This window comes from Parasteatoda tepidariorum, chromosome 5, assembly GCF_982258835.1.
Source record: "Parasteatoda tepidariorum strain Cologne lab strain chromosome 5, Ptep-v5.0, whole genome shotgun sequence".
NCBI lineage: Eukaryota > Metazoa > Arthropoda > Arachnida > Araneae > Theridiidae > Parasteatoda > Parasteatoda tepidariorum.
In genome coordinates, this window is record NC_141759.1 from 8,705,309 (window position 1) to 8,711,376 (window position 6,068).

A 6,068-nucleotide genomic window follows, 5' to 3' on the forward strand; every position below is an offset into this window, starting at 1 on the left:
CCAGAGCCTTCTCATAGTGTAAAATGTAAACATACGATAAAAGGAGCCACCTGAATTCCATAAACCCATAGAATTGAAAAGTAAATAAAAGGTTTTTACGATCCTGAAAAGAATTCTCTTCAATTATTCCCTTTCTACACGCAGCATTTGACCAATTCCTGAACCTGGAGATCCTTCGGGAACGAAGGATCTATTAACCCATTTGAAATTTTTTTTTAAAATAATTTGTACAATCAATTTTATGTTTCGTTAACTTATATCATATGCTTCCATAGTTCCTTTCATGTAATGCTTCCTCCTATGATGTTTATTCACTCCTTTAATTAATATTTTAATAATTCATTTTTTCAATTCTAAATTACTTAAATTGTAACAATACAATAATTTATTTGCGTGTCATCTGCCATGTTAAATAGAATAACACTACTCAGCACAAATTATTGTATTATTCAAATTATTATGTAACTCTGAATAATTCTACTCCTGATATAAAAACTTATATCGGTGTGTTGATTATCTGGAGAATTACAATAATCTATACAATTTAAGTTACTTATATACCTTTAATTCATGCCAATTGATGTTAGAAATGTTATATCAAAAAACACACATCCTACTCTCTCGACTAGCTGTTACCATCCGTCATCAACAGGTTAGAAAACTTATCGCTCTTATAATGAGAATGCAGTTAATTGTGCATTTTTTTAAATATTGATTTTAGAATTTATGCCTTTGGGAATGATTTCTTTCAATGTACAGTGTAAAATAAAAAAAGACCACAATGAAAGGATAACTTTTGATGTTAAAATAGGATCTTCACGTTTTAGGGCTCAATCTTAAGGTTGTGACTTCAAACATGCTAATCAAATAGTGCCGAAAATATATTAAAATACGAAATCAGACACAAAAACGTACTTTTTCTGAATAATCCCCTGTCCTCGTTTTTCGCAAGATTCATATTTCTGACTTCCCCTAATATAAGGGATAGCCTCAATCTGGACAAAATGGTAGCAATAGTTTCTCCAGAGCGGTCTAAGGTTTGATCCCCTTGAAGATGATTTTACTTTTGCGTATGTCACTATAAATCGAAACATTTTTAACTGAACTGAAACTTTTTTGCACATAATTATAAAATTCGTTCAACATGAAGTATTTTTGAACAAAAAAACTTTAAATAAATATTTATGATTTGTAATTATTCTATTTAATAATAGCGTGAAATCACTTAAACTATAAAATAAATTATAAACATCCTATTGAACGATGCAATTCTACATGACAAAATCCCAAATTTTCACAAAATCATTTGAATAGTTCCTGAAAAGTTGAAATTTGAACGACTTTTTCAAAATTTGATTTCTCAGTAATTATTCAACCTATTTCGCTCAGATTTTGCAATTAAAATTGCAAGCTTTAAAATAATGTCAAAAATGCTTACCTTAAATTTAAAAAAAAAACATTTCTACTATTATTAAATTAAAAAATAATAATATTTGCTGAAAGTTATATTTTGCGTGAAATAATCTTTAGATAAACGAATTTTATAATTGTATACAAAAATTTTCAATTCGCTTAAAAATTTTTCGAGCTGCGTTGCATAAGCAAAAGAAATTTAACATTGAGAGGTCTAAAATTTAGACCGCTTTCCTTATCAAACTATGGGAGCCATGTTCCACAGATTGCTGCCAAGCCCTTATATTCTGGAGACGAATCCATCAAAAAAAGGGGGGCATATTGATTCAAGGGAAGTACGAATTTGTACCTAATTTTGGAACCTAAAATATCACCTGCACTAATTAATTAGCAAATTAGAAATCGAACTATTAAGATTGTATCCTAGAACGTGAAGTTCTAATCATTATAAAGTAAGGTAAAACAACGTTTAAGAGCAGAAAAAATATTTAAGAATGCAGACAGCTGTTTCGGATGCTCAAAGGGCAACCATTCTCAAATATTTTTTGTGCTCTTAAACGTTGTTTTACCTTACTTTGTATTCCAGCACAAATGTCGCCCTTTTGTGTATTTATTTCTAATCATTACATCAAAAGTAATTTAGGGTGGTCCGTTTATTTTCTTTGCGCACTGTATATCCATCAGTATGTTTTGAGAAAAAGAAGTTCAAAATGTTGCTATAGCAATTACCTGGTGGAAATATTAACGAAATAGACGTCCTGTGTTTTACGTTTTCGTAACGTCCATGTAAGTACACATAGAAATGTAAGCATAGTGATGACAGTGTGTTTGGTAGAGAATAATTCGGAGTAACAAGTCTGGAACTCCAAGAAAATATTCTGTTCATGGAGACATACCAAAAGCCACCTGAAAGAAAATTTTATAACTTGCACTTTCACGCATTTCTAAATTAATTATTACTAAATCAAAATATTATTAAATATTACCAATATCATTAAATCAAAACATTCTTTTGGTTTATGTTGGTTGCAATGCGATTTATGATGATCCAACATCACTTGATGGTCACCATCATTGAAAATTTCCCAATACTTTTTCATGGTTTTTGATATGCCAACAAACTTCCATCATTCCATGATGGAAAACACAACTTTAATACTATGATGATTAACCATCAATCAAGAAAAGTTTGATTCTCATGGAACAACAATCTATGATGGTTCCAACCAAACATGTCTGTGATAGTTTAATTGAAAATCTTGTTGGCTTTCAGGAATATTCCATCAAACTGATTTTTTTTTTGCCTACCAAGAATGAGTCCAAATTCTTTCATTGGGGTGGTGGTGGTTCATAATCATTTCAAAATTTAACTTCTAATATACTATGATGGAAATTCATGATGGTTCACCACTAACAAAAAATCAAAGCAAGTTGTTATTCTTATATTGGATCAACATAAATCAGTCTAAATTCTTACATTGCGGTGATGGTTACTTATGTTAATTACCATCAAAATATAAAATGCTTCACGATGGGATTATTGATGGTAACCATTAAGATTATGTTGGTCCTTCAAAGGAAAACCATCAAATACTTTGACTTGTATTTAATGTACAAATTATCGAGTAATGATACACAAATTTAGTTTGCAACACTTTTTTTAAATGCATTGACTCCGCGATGGCATTCGCATTTCAATGAAGTGAACCGGGTTTGAATCCCGTAGATGGCTGGTCGATATGAATCCACTTGCACCGACCACAGTGCTGACGAGAAATATCCTCGGTGGTAGACGGACTAGACTCCCTCTGCCTCGGTAGGAGGCTGTCGTAGTCATCCACTCCATGCAACGCAAATGCGTGCTAGTTTCATCAAAAAGACATCCATGAAGGCAATTCTCTCCCAATCCAGGAGTTCCCTTGTCTTATGGATTTGGTTCAAAATTACAAGGCTACGGAGTTGAACATAAAAAAAAATTGGGTCAACTGCTCAACGACGGTTATAGAAATATAAATAACAAACAATAATTAAAATTTTATTGTTCTCTTATCATGATTTAAAAGCTGGCGTGAAAGCTTGAAGGAAGAATTTATTGTTTCATTGAATGATTAGATGAAAACGCGTTATATTTCTGTGCTTCACACTATCTGTGTAACGTCCGATTGTTAAGATAATAATAATGAATTTAAAACTCTGTTTTTACCAGAAAGGAGGAAAGAGACACTGAAAATAAATCCTCTAATTTCCAAATAATTTCAAAGAGGAATAAAATATTTGTATCTACTTAGAGTATAGACAAAAATATTTTAATAGGAAATATCGGGAAAAAGTAGATCTGGTAATCTTTATTCTGGCAAAAATTACGCAAATCGTATATTTCACTAAGCATTTTAATTATTCTAATGGGTTTTTTTGTTGTTTCGATAAATAAAATTTCGGGAATTCATAGATGTAATTTTTTAGAAAGATGCAACAGGAAAAAAATTACATGATAAATTCATTGATCCAGTAAAACATTCAGACATCTAAACAATTTCCCCCAATTGCTTTAGAAATAGCTTATCATAAATAGTTGCAACCCGAAAAATAAATCATAGCTAATACTTATGTTATCAAAAAATAAATTTATGTTATAAAAGAATATATTTATGTAGTAACATGTAATTTTCTAATCAGTTCCAAATCTTTTATTTTGCATTTTAGTTTTATAATATTTAAAAAGTGTTTTTGTCATATTTTTGTTCTCTGTTGCTTAGTTCAATTTCTCATATAATAAATTCTACTATAAATTGAGAAAATATTAGAATATCTACATTGATAACTGGTTTATAAATTTATTATTTAGTATAAAAGGGAAAATTGTAAATGTCATTTATATAAATAATAATTTTTTTTAACATTGAAATAAATTTTTGAACAAAAGAAATTTTGTTAAATAAAATGCTTAAAATAAGTTGTAATTAACTTTGAAAAATGTATTTTTATCTAACTTAAAAAACGACAACCTTTACGAATTAACAACGAAATTATTTACAGAGCTATAATAAAACAACTGACATAACGATTATAAAGATTATAAACTCAATTGAATATGATAAACGAAAAAGGTAAGTTCATCAAATCGTATAGACGTTCCCATAAAAAAAACAATATCACCCAGCATGGCGATCAAACGATATCACAATTTGACGAAAATCAAGGGCCACCCACAAATATAGTTTAGCCTGTGTATTAATTGAAATAAAATAGGCTATCTGCAAAATGCCAGACTCATGAAGGAAAGATTAATGGGAAATTCGTTCAAGCAAACCGTACAAAATTGCCCTCCACAGATGACGCTTCACTAATATGTATCACAGACGGTAATATGTACTACACTGGTATTATGGTATTGGCGAATTGGTTTTGATAAGAATTCTACAACGGGTTTTCCGTAGTTTCAGAAAAAAAAAATTTCTAGTGGTGTTCTAAGATAGTGTATAAATATTTTAATGAATTAAAAAAACTTTTTTCCTCCATTATTTATAATTATTTTAACAGTAAATTAAAGGTCAGACAGAGAAATGGCCATGCTTCAAAATCTTTATGAAGTTCTGATAATTTTTTTTTAAATTGGTATTTAGTTTGCTGCCATTCACATATGCGTAAATTGAAATGTTGAAAAGTTATGTAATAAGCACCAAATATACTATAGGAATAAAATATTATATTGAAATATTTGGTGATTATTAAAACTACACCAATGCTATTCAGTTTTTATACCGATACTTTTGAATTAAGCGTTTTACTGTCCCTCGTAAGGAATATGAACCTGAGAAAATCAGTTAATAGTGGTAAATACGCAAGTGGGCGATCTTTGTGCTGACGGCACAACCTTCGGCAACCTTCATCAGTGCATCAGTGCAGCTGTTGCACTGATGAAGGTTGCCTTTTGAGCATCCGAAACAGCTGTCTTAATTTTATAAATATTTTTGCGCTCTTTAACGTTGTTTGCCTTAATTTGTAATAGTGGTAAATATTAACTATTATGAATTGGTAGCGAGCAATAGCATCATGCCAAGTGATGCTAAATACATTTTATCGATATTCCAATTTTATAATTTACAATCAACGAGCTTTGCTTAAATTCAATCACGTAGAGCCACCGAAGATTACAACACATAATAGTAAATTAAAAAATGAAATTATATTAGCTATATTAATTGAGAAACATAGTGGAAGAACCTGGTCGGAGACATTTTTCGAACTACAAGAAATCACATGTATTCGAATTATTTTAACACCAATTTATTAGAGGGCTGGACTATTATTTCGTTGATTTACTTAATTTACCACTGTCTAATTTGAAATAAAAATCATGCTAGCATACTGAAAACTAATATGGATTAGTTATGTTAAGATAAAAGTGAAATCAAAAACAGTTAGGTTACATTAAACATACCCCAATCGACGCAACCACTTTATATTATTTTCTATAATTCATTAAATCTTCTGACACTGTCATTCACCTGGTTCTTCCATCAAGCTCTTTAATCGTGTCGGTATATGCGTTTCTGATTTGAGTATGACTGCATTGTGTTTCTCAGCACTGATTTATTGATTATTTTCTCTTTTAAATTAACCCCGTGCGAGAAACGAGTATTCAGCTAGTTTTT